Genomic DNA, 15627 nt, shown 5'->3' on the forward strand with positions numbered 1-15627 from the left:
TAAAAAAATTTATAGTGCCAAAAACTATGCTCTAAAAAACACGTGTGTTCTGCATCACCCCTTTTCAAAATTGGGTCACTTTTTGCTATCTCTACAAAACGGGTAACAGTATGAGTTCCCGTTTCAAAGTTTACATTGTTCTGATTTCAGCAACAAAAATACTTAAAATTAGAAACCCGCATAAAACCCATCAAACTTGAAGCTTGAAACCAATGAAAAGAAACCTATATCGGTCAATGCAAAGGAAAAAACTACTCCTTTTCTCCTCTTTCAAAGTATATCGAAGGACTGGTTTTTAGGAGGTTGACATTGCTGGGTTATGGACAGATTCCTCATACGTGTTTATGAGAAAAAAAAACTTTTGCAATGATTGACAACATGGATATCGATGATGATTATTTGAGGGGGATTGTGGATGTGTTTCCCTGATGCAGTAGTGCAACACATGCTCTCATTTGTCAAGAATGGTAGAGATGTGGCCATGTGTTGTTGTGTTAGTAAAAAATGGAGAGAGGCAATTTGCCAAGAACACCTGAAATGTGGCGATGTGTTGCTGTGTTAGTAAAAAATGGAGAGAGATGATGAGAAACATTCGCAACCTTTATTTTTTGAGAAGTGTTTGTGATGAGAGATCGACTGTGTCAGATGTTGTTGTAAGCCACATTGTATTTTTAACATTTGCATTAGGGCTAATTGTTTATTTCCATTTTTCTGGGAATAACTTACGAGCTTGGTTGTCACACATGCAATTCATTGAAACACTTGGAACTTTGACTATATAATCTTGTAGTAAAGGTCATGTACCTAATTTTCCCACTAATCTTGATTACATTTGTTCCTTGCCCCATCATGGATTTGAAAAAGTGAACTGGTTAAAGGATTGCCAAAATGCTAGATGCCCTTTTTTCCACACAATACTAAAAGCAAACAAACAAAAAATTACATTTGATAGATGCCTTCCAGCGCCTAGTAAACAATCTTCAAGGAGAGAGTAAAAATTACTCTTTGTCATAGCAAAATTCAGGGATGCAATCCAAGAGATAAAAAAATAACAAAAGGAAAATTCCCCCATAAGCCTTGAAATATAACACCAGAAAATAGATTCTCTAGGTAAGCAACCTTATGGAGGCCGAGACAAAACATCATATAAATCCATACCCTTGAATCTTAGCTTCACACAAAAATAGTAACCAAATCATCCATAAACCATTTCATATCTACAAGCAAATGACAGCAAGTAATCATGGCACCAGCTCAAACTTGATGATCAAGAAAAAGACCAAGATCATGTTCAGCAAGGAGACCTTCCTGATGGTCCCACCAATGGCAAGTTCATGGAGCCATCTTTAGACACAGCACCAACTCAAACTTGAAGATAAAAAAAAAAAGGCTTCAGCAAGGAAACCTTCCTGATGGTCCCACCAATGCCAAGTTCCTAGAGCCATCTGTGGACCATCCTTAGAGAGGGGGTCTACCAACATGTTCCTTTCTTTATATACATGGAAAAGGAGACTCTTGGAGCCATGGGTAGACCATCTTCAAAGGGGATATGCCAACATGTTCCTTTATATACATGAAAAAAGAGTCTTCATTACTAGCATCTTTGAAATTCAATAGTATTTCATAAAAAGGCTTGAAGATAAAAATTTCCATAGTACAAATCCAAGGACTGGTTTTTAGGAGGTTGACATCGCTGGGTTATAGTCAGATTCCTAATAGGTGTTTGTGAGAAAAAAAAAACCTTTGCAATGACTGACAACATGGATATCGATGGTGATTCTTTGAGGGGGATTATGGATGTGTTGCCCTGATGTAGTAGTGCAACACATGCTCTCATTTGTCAAGAATGCCAGAGATGTGGCCATGTGTTGTTGTGTTAGTAAAAAATGGAGAGAGGCAATGAGAAACATTCACAACCTTTATTTTTCGAGAAGTGTTTGTGACAAATGATTGACTGTGTCAGATGTTGTAAGCCGCATTGTATTTTCAACATCTGCATTGGAAGGGATATTTGTTTATTGCCATTTTTCTGGGAATAACTCACGAGCTTCGTTGTCACATACATGCAATTCATTGAATCACTTGGAACTTCAGCTAGATAATATTGTAGTAAAAGGTCCTGTACCTAATTTTCCCACTAAGGTTGATTACATTTATTCCTTGCCTTATCTTGAAAGCCTTAAGTTACGGGGTGTTCATCTATCACAAGCACCAAATTGGATCCCTTTCATGAGCCTTCATACAATGGAAGTTGTTGGTATTTGTACATGTGATTTTTCTTTATCCAGCATCATTCATGCATGTTCGATGCTAAAGTGTTTGGCTTTGCTAGGTTGTGATGGTGTCAAAGTTGTGATCATTGATTTGCAGCTTCTAGAGTAGTGCAGATTGGATTTTTATGGTATAGGTGATTGCTCTGTCAACATAACTGCTCCCAAACTTCAATCCTTTGAAGTACAAGGAGCTGCTTGGATTCGTATAAAGGGAATTCACTCCCTAAGGCGGCTTTCAATATAAAACAATGCAGGTTTACAGATTATGTTTTAAGATGCTCTTACATATTTGCTTTCGGTTCTTTTGTTTCATTTTGTTTTCTTTTAAATGGATATTTTTATTTTGATTTATCACTTATTTTGCTTTTGTAATATTTCAAATTGTTTTATTTCCCAAGCAAAGTAAATGAGGTTGAATTATTTAGACTATCTATCCATTTGGGGAGTGCAGTGGTGTTGGGATGCTATAAACACAGTTTTGTAATCTGCAACCGATGTGAAGCATTTGGTAATGAAAATTGAGTTTAGTGGAAATGCAGAAAGACTGCAGTCCTTTCCTGAGATGGACTTTGTTGATTTTTTCAATAGCCATCTAAGATTAACCAATTTTGAAGTACATGATGCCATGTTTGTTGCACTGTCACAAAGAAACAACTTGGAACAAGTAATCTTGTTCATCTCTAAATTATAACATATTGTTTGGGATGTTGGTTGCTATATTTGCATTTTATTTTTTGGTTAGTGTTTTTGTTGGAAAAATGGAAAGCTTAATGAAATATTTGTATTGATTTTTTCTTCTAAAATTGTATTTTTTATCTTGTAGTTAGACTCCTTGTTACCATACCTTGCCTGGAAAAGATTTTGATTAGAGTGAGGTCACCTTTGAATGCTGAACAAAAAATGATGACATTAATGTCCTTAGTCAAATACAACCCAAAACTAAAAGAATTGATTATACGAATTTCCCAAATGAAGAACTGCCAAGAAACTGCAGACAAATTCTTTGAGCAGGTTATGAGGTTCAAGCTTAGCAATCAGGTTGTCACAATTGAGTAAATCAATTCAAGGTTTCGATGCTTGATGCTTTTGGCTTACCTCTTCTGGGAGGTTCTGGCTTATTTTATTCTTTATTATTTAAATAAAACAATATATATATATATATATATATATATATATATATATATATATATATATATATATATATATATATATATATATATATATATATATATATATATATATATATATATATATATATATATATCCTCACGACCTCTTTGCTCGTTGGCTACGGATATGATATACCCAATACCACCCCATTAAAGCAAATGCAAATGAACAAATCAAAATAAAGAACATGAAATTGAACAGTATTGTGCGAGAGATAGTGGGCAATATGGATACCTCATCCATTATCTAAACAAACTGTGTAATTGGTCACCCATTATTTGAACAAACTGTGTAATTGTCAATAAACACAAATTGCACAATTCATAAAGGTCCAGTCTTCCCATTCATGATTCTGGCACTTCCACTATGCAAAGGAATAGAAGTTAATCTTCAAGTTTCAGTAACAATATCCAACTTGCCAAATTCATGAATTTTGGCCTGGAGGTTAATCTCAACCATTTTTTATAACAACAAATATAAAACATTTGTGTTGTTATCATGTATATTCTTTTAACATCATTAAAATCTCTTGATCTAGGACGTAAATTGGAACTTGATAAAGCTCCACTACGAATAACAGAACCATGTCCACGATGTCTGCAATATTAATTATATTTGGATCACCAATCAAGAGAATGAAAAGAATACAAATAAACAATTTTCCAATAAAATATACATAATAGATTTTGCAGCCAATGGGTATCACAGACTCTTCCAAATTGTGATCTTACTACTTCTAAGTTCTAAAACTCAAGGACCTGAATTCAAGCCATATATTAACTAGAATCACACATCATTATGCAAACTACAAAATCTTGGAGTGATAGAAAACTCCTTTGTACTCAGATATCTCTACATTTTGTGAGAATTTTTGTTCCAATAGAATGGAATGATTTTGAAGGGAAAATAACGAGCCTCTCCATGCTTCTGAATCGCAGATTGATCTCTGAGAATTCACTTCCAGACCCAAAATGACTCAAAATCTCCATTGCAAAAAAACTTTCAGACTTGAAACCATCCATTGGATTGGGCTTTAAATTGTTGTGATAAGTGACATTCCTGCCACAAATTGTAGGTAGTAAGATTAATTATGATATAGTTGGATTATTTATGACCTAATACATGATATGGAGCATGGAAAAAGGAGAAGCTTATGAAGGGAAAATAAACTGCAAACAATAATGAAAGCAGAGCTAGTCTGTAATTGCAAGTTGCGCTTGCAGAAGGGTTTCCTGCAACAAATCCAAATAGAAATATCAATGATCACTTAAATATGGGGTTTTCCAGGTAGCTCAGGGGGTTAGCAGGGCAGCTATTTACTACTGAATCTTCTGGTTCGGTTTCCAATTCTTTTTGATGAGATACATTAACTTCTACATATGAGTTTGTTAAAGGATTAAAATCCAACTTGTGTCGCATGAAGTGGTTGAATTACAACCATCGCACAGGCAAAGAATATTCTCCTTCACAACATCGTAACTGCATACACCCTTGGAGGTTTTTACAGGATCTGCAGAAGTTCGAATCCTCTGGCAGAGAAAAGTTGAGCTGAATCCCATATGACCATTCCCTAGGGTTAGCAACCTTGATGGGGGCCGGATTGAAGACAGTGGCGTAAGAGTAGCACTGGAGGCACGAGAGATTGAGGGAGCCAATGGAGGAATAAGGGATCCCACAGTAGGGCGCAGGCCTGGTGGCTCTACTCTTCTTGCCAAACCCAACCCAAGAAGGGCAGTCGTAGAAGGTGTCGCAACCCATCCCTGTAACATTGTAACAGGGGAGGTGCTTGTTAGGGAAGCCCTCGAAGAGCGGGGAGGCCTTGGAGCAGCCCAACAACATGAAGGAATTGTCGAGTGTAGGCTGCAGGTACCGAGTGCGAGCTTCTTCGAGGAAAAAGCCATTTCTCTTGTGCATTGAAGCACAGGTCGACATCTTGGGGTCGAAAATGTCGAGCAGCTTGAAGCCATAGTCAATGTTCACGACCTCGTAGCTTCCAGAAATGACATGAAACCTAGGAGCTCTGGCGCAATGGGTGGTCGAGGAGTTCTAGAATTCATTCAGTGTCTGGTTTGGAATTCAAGCCGACCACCCACCACATTCATTGCATTAACGCGCCGAGTAGGGTCGCCTGGTTGGATGGAGGATGTGACCGATCGGGTCCGTAAGATTTTGATTCTAATGGATTGTGACAGTAAAATCAGAAACGGAGCGCGTCGGGGGGGTTGGAGGAATGCCGGCCGGAGCCGTAAGATTTTCCGGGCGGGAACGGAATCTGGGAAATTCGTCCGCCTTGTTAGACTACTCCTATTTTTATTTTAGTCTGCCATTTTGGTGAAAATCACTTAATTGTTCATGTTTGGTTTGTATGTAGGATTTTATAAATTATTAGCAGTCAAATGCATACTCTGTGTACCCTGAAAGTATTAGGGGTGGTTTATTTACCCTATGTTTTTGGAGGTTTTCAAATTTTTAGTTAGAATGGGATTAAAAAAAAAATTAGGTCAATTTTTTATATATAGAATTGTGGAAAAATTACAATTCACCTTAATAATTCCAACCAAGGAAATTAAAACAAAAAAATATATAAAATTAACACTACATTCCAACCAAATAGATTAAACCAAAAAATATGTTAAAATAAGCATTACACAATGTTATCATGGAAGAAAAACAATCACCTATAATAAAATTAGTAAGATGGCTCGAGGATACAAATTCATATTTCTAAAAAATTATCATAGAAGAAGAACAGTCACCTATAATGAAATTAGTAAGATGGCCCGAGGCTGCAAATTCATATTTCTAAAAAATTTGGTAAGTTCAGTCCAATTATTCTAAATTTTGAAAAATCTGTCACCATTGTTTTAACATTTTTGTTTCATCACACCTCTACAATATCACTGATTTCTGCGTGATACTCTTTCTCGGCAAGCAATATTTGCTATGCTATTGGGTATTTAATGTCTCTAAGATAGTATGTGAGAGCACCGGATGCCATGCTAACCATACATAAAACCATGCTATGCATCCGAAGGCACATTTGAGATGTGACACGCTGAGCATGCATGTTACTCCATGTTTTCCGATGGCTCCATTTTTCTGAGCACGCGGAACGTGACACGATGAGCATGCATGTTACTCCATGTTTTCCGATCGCTCCATTTTTCCAAGCACGTGGAATTTGGAATTAATGCAATAAATGTACGTATGCCACGTAGCATTAGTTTACCATATAACTGCATCTGCTATGAAATATGGACGACAGAATGCGAGATACAACCATACAAATTTGAATTTATATTTACCGCTTGAAATTTGAAATTATATTTACCACTCAGCCAATGTTTTCTTGCAGTTGCTAGATATTTGTTTCCTTTATGCGAGACATTGAAATGGCTTAGGTTCCGCAGCAGGTCGAGCCCAGTGGGTATCTGACCACTGAGCCTGTTACGATTCGAGTTGTGTGCGCCATAGTGTCGGGCAGTGTCGGGCAACGAGTGAGAGCCGAAGGTATTTCACCTGTGAATTTGTTGTTGAATAGAACGATTATGCGCAAAACTCGGCCGGTCATGCGGTTGATCATCAGGTTCAGGATGTTTGAGCTGCGTGAAGGTCTTCGGAATGGGGTCGTTGAGTTTGGGACAGGTCAAGGACCGGGAGTGCGGGGATGGTTTCCAACTCTGGAAGAATCGGGTCGCTCAGATTGTTTTTAAAGAGATACAACGAGTGAAGGCTTCGAAGTACGCTTAATTCGACTGGTAGAGTCCCTGAGAGGCCTGAGGATGCAATCTCCAGGTATCCGAGCTTGGCCATGTGGCCTATTTGGGGGGGGGGGGGGGGATTTTGCTAAAGAAGGAATTGTAGACGAGCTCGACACGCTCCACATTGCGAAGTTTCCCCAACTCCGGAGGGAGAGCCTCAGTGAGATTATTGCCCGCGAGATTAAGAAATGTGAGTGTGGCAATCGAGCCGAATGAGGGCGGAATTAGTCCTTCGAAGAAACTCCTCGCTAAATTCAAACGTCAGAGAAGCAACATCTCTGCGAATTCCGCGGAAAGCTGACTGACGAAATTGTTGTTGTAGGCATTGAATTCCACTAGGCTTTTGAGCTGCGAGACGCCGACTGGAAAATGTCTGAGGAATTCGTTCCGGCTGATGTCCAGCGATTGAAGTTCGCTGAGATTGAAAATGGCGGGCTGGAACTAACCTGAAAAAGGATTGGTGCTCAAATTCAAAGTCTTGAGGTCAGATAACAATTAAATTTGAGTTGAAATTACTCCGCTGAGTTTCTTGTTGGAGAGATCCAGGCCAGTTATCACATTGTTGCTGTGATCGCATATGATGCCTGACCATAGGCAAGGATTCGACAGGCTTTGTATGTGGCCCCAGTCTTTGAGACTGTCGGATTTATCAATGATGCCAAACTTGAGAGCCAATAGCACCTGCGTCTCAACATTGTGAACGTTATTATTTCCCGAAATAACAAACTGCATTACACAGAGCACAAGCATCATAGCAATAGCCAACTTTAAAGCAATCATAATTTCTGCTCTTCACAAAAACTACTGCCGACGGAATCACAGTTCTTTTGTGTTCACCGCAAGAGTGAGCAGGTTCTTTTGTGTTTAGTGCCTCCACGTGCAAATGCCAATGCCGCAGAGGGAGAGGCACAAGTTGATTGCTTTGACTGTAAGCAACTGGTGCATATCATGTATATATTCTTCTTGATCGCATTCATTTGAATGCATTTCTTCTTACTCACGCAAATATTGCAATTGCAATTATTCTGGTCGTCATCACTGACCCAGAGTAAATTAGTTTCAATCTCTTCATAAAAGGAATGGATGTCAGGGCTGCCACTGCCATGGCCAAAGTTAGCGGGGTTGTCCATGGAGCAGGAGTTCTGTGTGGGTTATTGCGCCCTCTGCAAACAAACTTCGGAAGATCAGTTCATGGGACGTCAAAAGCTAATTCCCAAATTCAGTACAGGATCATCTTGAAAAGAACTGCTGTTAAAGCCGCGAGATCTAGTGACAACCAATTTTGCTCAGGTACTTTGATGTTTGATCAGATCATCTAGAACTTTCAACTTTTCATAAATAAATATCTAACTAATCATTACTTCCATGTCTAGCAGTCTGTGGGTATGAAATCCAAATTATAGTTGAATGTTTATTTTCAAAAACACTTCCGTTACCGGTGGTCGAAGTAGAGTGGACGCGAAGATGATAGTGTTGAAAAAACGGATTCAAGAGTTGACGATTTAAGAAATAAATTACTTGCCTCCACAACACTGGATGAAGTGGGAGGAGTGGTCCATTACTTATGCTTCAGATGTTTGTAAATTTCTGCTATGGTTGCAGATCATGTTGATTAACACCATACCCGTCTTTGCCATCATTGCTTTGGATCTGATATTGTTGAGCCTCCATATATTTGTGTTGCTTCTCCTCTTTCTATTCCTTCAAGTATCGGCTCCTCTGATCGCATTGGCTATGAAATTTGTGACCAAATTATTACATGTGTAATGCTGGTATACAAACACGTATATACATCATTCATATGTTTTGTGAACACCTGCTATTGGTGTTGATCTAAATCAGCAGGCCACACTGGTTTTCTCTTTGCAAAACACTATCTATTATGGAAGTTACAGAAATACCGAGAGACTCATGATAGGGCTCGTATTTTTCAATATTATGCAAAAATTTTGGATGGATGACATACAATATCTACATAACGACTGTAGAATATCTTAATTGTGAATTTATAAAAGGATTGAACGATGAAATCCATTGACAATGGATGCACGCTTATAATCTATATATATCACTGTACAATCTGTCTCCTATTTTTTAACGGTATACTGGCTTAATTATGAATTTATAAAAATTTTAATGATCAAACCCATTGATGATTGATGCAGGCTTGTAATTATTTCTTCATATCAATGTTATGTGCCTCTGCACAACCATGCAATAATTCTATATTTTCTTTTGATAATATTTATTTTTATTTTTATTTAAAACAATTTCACATGAGAGGTGTCATTGCTTTTCTATGCACAAAATAGTGACATAGATAAAGATTTCAACACCATACATACTTTATGCTGTTGAATATTATAAAGATATTTTTGGAGGATAAGGGTCCTTCAATTTTCCATGGAGGATAAGGGTACTTCAATTTGCCCGATGCAAAGAACTCCATTTCCTTAATCCCTTAGCACTTGCTAGATTGGAATTTTAAAGTGGAGGAATTGTATAGGCATCAAATTTCAAGAGAAAGTTCACATTTCAAATTAAAAGATTAATTACATTTTCGCTTTTCAATGTTCACAAATTAAAATAAATTATTATTTTCATATAAAAATGATAAGTATTTTAAAATTTTGTGTATATCTTACATATCACAATTTTTATTGTGTTAAATTGTGAAGATCTACGAATCTTTCTTAAAATACAAATCTCGTTTAAAATATGAACTTTAAGCACATTTCAAGGATCTTTAAAATATAAACTTTAAGTACATTTCAAGGAGTGCACATAGATGACATTGGTTCCCCTGTATTACAATTTATTTAGAAATAATATCTATTTGCTTAAGCTCTACACATAAATCAGATGGGGAGAATTTCATTGGATCATTTACTTATAATATATATAGGAAACATATGGAGGAAATTAAGTAGAATCAATTACCTTTTCATCTAATATGGATATCGTTCCTCAATACAATGAAATTGTTTTTCTTTCTTACAAGACTCAATTATTCACATAATTGCAATGAGTTTAAAAAAATAGAAATAAAGATACAGTATTATTTTATAGATATCATTGTAATCTCAAAAAAAAAAACAAAAAAAAAACAACAACAACTATTTAAAACCAAACCAACAACCACAAAATTTTCCATAAAATAAATATAACTTACTAGAATAGTTTTCCATAAGAATTATGGAGTCAATGATTAGTGCACATGTGCATTCCTATGCATGACACCATTTGTAAAAGAACATAGAACTAACATTATTTTTAATCAACAAAAATGTATGAACATTGAAAATGGGATAATAAGGAATCATAGCTAGATTTAATAAAACTTAATCTCAAGTGTTTGTTGTCATATCTTCAAAATAAATAGGCATAAACAAAACATTTTGGTGATATTCATAAATGCAAGAAAGCTAAGAAAGTAGTAAATGCAATCAAAGAGTAGGATACATAAGACAATTTGCATTTTTAAATCCAAACACTAAGAGGCTAGGGTGTTGATTGGAATTGAAATTGTTTTTATCTACGGATAACAAAAGATTTCACCACCACCAAAGTTTTGATCTTCATTTCCCATTAATAAGACACAATTGTAATAAATCATCAAGATATGTAGAGAAACTGTTAGAATTCATTTTTCTAATTGTTTATATATATATATATATATATATATATATATATATATATATATAATACAAAAATAATAACGGGTAAAACATATTATAAAGTAAATTTTATCCTTCAACTAAAAAAATTAGAAATGGTTTTCTTTGGAAATTTGATAAGCAACATTTTATTTTAATTTCATTTATATGGGAAAAAATGTATACCCCTCTATCAGAGGCTAAAGGGTTCTTAGAGGGTAATGATGAATTCAAATTTGAACCCTATATACATATAAACTTGAGTTTAACTAAAATCCAATGCTAGTGAGATAAACTAAAAATACTCTAAAGGAGAAAAAATTGTGGAGAGGAGTTCAGAATTTAGAAATATTTATGGTTGAGGTACTGAAGTATCTCAAGGTTGAGCACAAAATAAATTATACATTTTCCTCATACTAGCCTCTTGAATGTGTGTCTCAGTGCAATAAAATGGATACATGTCAACTAAAGGTTGAACACCCAAAGAATTACACATGTAGCTCATAATAAAATTAATTGTAGTTTATTTGTTATTTGTAATTTTTTTTTTCTAAGTATAAGTTTCTTCATTATTTCTAATAACTATAATAAATTGAAATATGTCTTGGTCTTCCATTGGGGAAACTAAGCAAGGCATACAATTTCATTTTCTTTAAGAGCCACACAAAAATTTTAGTAATAGTGTACCAAAAACCAACAACTTTGTCTGAAATAAGTGGCCTCTAGGGTTATACTCAAGCAAAAAAACAAAGTAAATAGGACTTGATAGTAAATAACCAGAGAACATAGTTAACATTCAATATTTTCTAGAGCCTGAGGCTTCCACATGGATAGGATCCCCATTATCTCTTGGAGAACAATCTAGAGCAGGGGGCAAGTCAAGGCAACCTTCAATTTTCTCTAGTCTTTGGTCCATCGAGTGCACTAACACCTATAATTCATTCAATTAAAGAAGCATCTCTTCTCTGGAAGTGTTCCTATCCACCAACACATAGCCGAACAACAACTTGAGGTGTTAGTAAAGAACAACTATAATGATTGAGGTGACCCCAAGAGTGGCCTATGTTTAGAACTTGCCTTTCTACTTTGGCAAGCACCTTAGAGTTAGTAATGCATTTTTTCTCATGTGAAATGTCACATTCCACATGGGAATTTCTTCTTTAAGGCTTGTATTATTAGGATATTCTGACACATAGGAAATAGTTAAGTATAACTTGGTCTAATGTAGAGTTAGGTAAAGTGTGTTTCTTTACCATGTACTTTTGTAACTTACAATCTGACAGTCACGATATGTAGTGATCCGACGGTTCATTCTTTCCTCAGTATTACTGACACTTGATCCGTGGCTTAACACCCGATTGGTCCATGATCTCTATTTAAAGAGCATGGAGGGTCATTTGTAGGGTAACCGTTCATGACAGAAGCTTATGTAAATTTTCATTCTTTTATTTATAAATTGCCTGAAGTGGCCGCGTTGGCTCAGGCCGTGGACTGTTTCTCTCTTTGAGGGTTTTAACCACATCAACAATATTGGTGTATTGATCTGTGATTTGTTTGTGAGCGGTGTCCATTGGCGTTCTGTCTGAGGAACTTACCCTGTAAGTTCCTACATGGTATCAGAGCTATTTAAGGACCACATCCGTTGGTGATCCAAATCTGAAGCCGGTAGAACTACATCCGACTTCCGTTTCTTAGATCTATTGTTTCTGACTACTTTCGGGCCGAGAGCACTGCTCTATTATGTTAGGAGCATCTGTTCCAGTGAGGAACCACTTTTGTTTCACGCAAAAAGGTTTCTGGTAGCCCTAGCTACGTCATTTTTAAGATCTGGAGGTATACAATGTTTATTCGCAGGTTCTAGTTATTTTCTCTCTGTTTATTTCGGTTTATTTATCTCTTTGTTTTTTATTACTATATCTACACCTTTCATTTCTGTGTATGCTCTTTTCCCCACAGATCTACGCGATCTGGGCAAATCAAAAATAGAAAAGAAGTTTTTTTTCTCATGCGTATGCTCTTTATCGCCACGCCTTAGTGTGATCTCGGAAAATCAAAAGCATTGACGAAAATTGTTAGTTTTCGGGTAAAGCTAACTTCAAACCATAAGGTTTGTTTTTTTTGTATGTCTGTTTTGGGTTTTGTGGTTTTTGTTTTGCAGGCAAAAAAGAGCTTTCTCAAGTAAGCACACACCCCAAAGCTTCGGTGACTAAAAAAAAAAAAACCCCTTCCTCTTTTCCAAAAATTACTAACCTTTTAAACTAGCTCACTTGGTCCAAAGTTACTTTATGAGAATAGAGGTCTTGAGTTCAAGTCTTTCTCTTTGTTGAGCAAATTAGATAAATTTTGGAAAGGGGGCGGATTTTTTTTTAAATATAACATTATCATTCATTTCTGCACATTCCTGCGCTGTGTCGACATCTTCAACAACCTTTCTTCAAAAAGCCATAACTTCTTCATCCGGAAGCTGTTTTTAGAGCCGGTTTTCTTAATCAGCCTAATTTTTCGAGATCTTTTCATTGGAACACTTAGTTTCAACATCTATAGCTTCAGTTTCTGTTAAAATGAAAAGTCCATGCCAAGTTATTCTTGATAGCACCAACTACTTCCAATGGTGGTCCTACACTGTGGATTTACTTAGAAGTAAAGGTCTTTACAGAATAGCCTCAGGCCAAGAAACCAAACCGAAAGATGAAGATAAGGCAGCCAAATGGGAAAATACGCAAGATCAAGCACGTAGGTTGATAGGGATGTCTATTTCTCCAGACCTTATATTCCATATCGCAAAACTTGATACTCCTAATGAAGAAATGAAACAGATCACTAAAGTTTTTGGAATTAAAAATGAACTTAGATCCCATCAACTCGAAAATGAGTTGCTTACATTGGACCCCAATAATTTTTTTCCATTGAATATTTTTTGTCCAAGTTCAAAACACTTAGACTTCTCTTAGAATGTGTTAAGGTTAAGAAAGAAGATGGTAACCTTATCTATTCCATTCTTACTAAGTTGGGACTAGCCTACTCTGTGTTTGTTTCCACCTTCCATTCTATAAGAGAAGCCTTCATTTCTCAAGGACAAGACTACAAGTCCCCTTCCTTTGATTCCTTTTGTGATTCTTTAATAAGAGAACAAGAAAAACTCTTACACCTTGGTTTTCTTAATCTTGGAAACTCTTCTAAGAAAGTGTTAGCCGCTCAGTAGCAACCAAATTCAAAGAATCCTAAGAAGTCGTATCCTAAAAAGAATGGTCCTAAACGAAACAAGGGTCCTAAGCAATTTCAGCCTCAAAATGAAAAATCGTTTCAACAAAATGATAAGGCAAATAAAAACAAAGGGAAGAAGACTGATAGACATTGCCACTTTTGTAATTGAGATGGCCACTTAGAATCCAAATGCTTTAAGAAGATGGAAGCCTTGGAAGCAACAATGAAGAAGCATAACATCCATTTGGAGCACTCTTCAACTTCAACTTTAGGAATAACACTTTCTGCATGTGGTTGTCAAACATCTCGGTCTGGATATGCACTAAATGTATCTTTTTCTTCTAATTCTCATGAGTAGCTCATTGATTTTGGAGCTTCTTATCACATGGCCAAAAACAAAGCGATGTTTTCTTCTTTAAATGATTGTAACACCAAAAATATATATGTTGGTGATGATAGATCTCTTAGTGTTATAGGGACTGGAACTGTTCATATAGACAATGGTCAATTTAATGATGTATTATGTGTTCCAACGTTATCCTGCAACCTTCTATCTGTATATCAGATAACTCATTTAGGTGAAGGTAAAATCGTTGAATTTTCACCTAACGATGTTGTAATTAAGGACATAAGAGATCCTAGACATATTTTAGCTACTGGCATTGCTGATGATTCTATAAGGTTGTATAAGTTTAACAACTTTGGGTCATCAAGTCTTCCCTCGGTATTTGTTGCTCATAATGATGAAGTGAGCAAACTTTGGCATGAGCAATTTGGTCACTTAAACTATCGCTCCCTTCAGAATCTATGGAAAGAAAATATGGTGACAGGTCTTCCAATGGTATCTTGCAGAGATGGTGTTTGTTTCGGATGTGTACTTGGAAAACATCATCGGGATAGTTTTGAAAAACGTGCCTCTTGGCACGCCTCAACCCCTTTACAACTTGTGCATAGTGATTTATATGGTCCACTTCCAGTTGTTTCATTCTCTGGCTACAAGTATTTCTTAACTTTTATTGATGATTTCTCCAGATGCACTTGGGTATACTTCTTAAAATTCAAGAGTGAAGTATTTAACATGTTCTTGGCCTTTAAGGCCTTTGTTGAAAAACAATTTGGACATCAAATTCTTAAGCTAAGATCTGATAATGGCAAAGAATATGTTAACAACAAATTCATCAACTTTTGCACTGAGAATGGAATTCAAATGCAACATACTGTTCCATATACTCCACAACAAAATAGTGTAGCTGAAAGGAAGAATCGCACCTTAAAGGAAATGGTTAATTGTATGCTTCAATCTAAAGGACTTAGTCTTAATTTTTGGGCAGAAGCAATTAACTGTGCAAATTACATAATAAATCGCACTCCTACAAAGGTTTTAAAGAATATCACTCCATAAGAACCATGGAGCTCAATTAAACCAAATGTAAGTCACTTTTGTATTTTTGGAAGTGAAGCATGGGCCCATATTCCAGATGAGAAACATAAAGCTTTAGAACCTAAGAGTGAAAAATGTATTTTAGTTGGATATTCTGAAGATGTCAAAGGATACAAACTTAT

At 36.1% G+C, this 15627-nt stretch overlaps 1 pseudogene; it reads left to right on the forward strand.

Annotated features, from left to right (window-relative positions):
• The first annotated feature begins 366 nt into the window (after positions 1 to 366).
• Positions 367 to 3329, forward strand: LOC149253248 (F-box protein At1g10780-like; annotated as a pseudogene).
• The last annotated feature ends 12298 nt before the right edge of the window (positions 3330 to 15627 follow it).

Source organism: Pinus tabuliformis, chromosome 7 (genome assembly GCF_031772625.1).
Source record: "Pinus tabuliformis cultivar Carrire ecotype Pingquan chromosome 7, CPIR1, whole genome shotgun sequence".
NCBI classification, from domain to species: Eukaryota; Viridiplantae; Streptophyta; class Pinopsida; order Pinales; family Pinaceae; genus Pinus; species Pinus tabuliformis.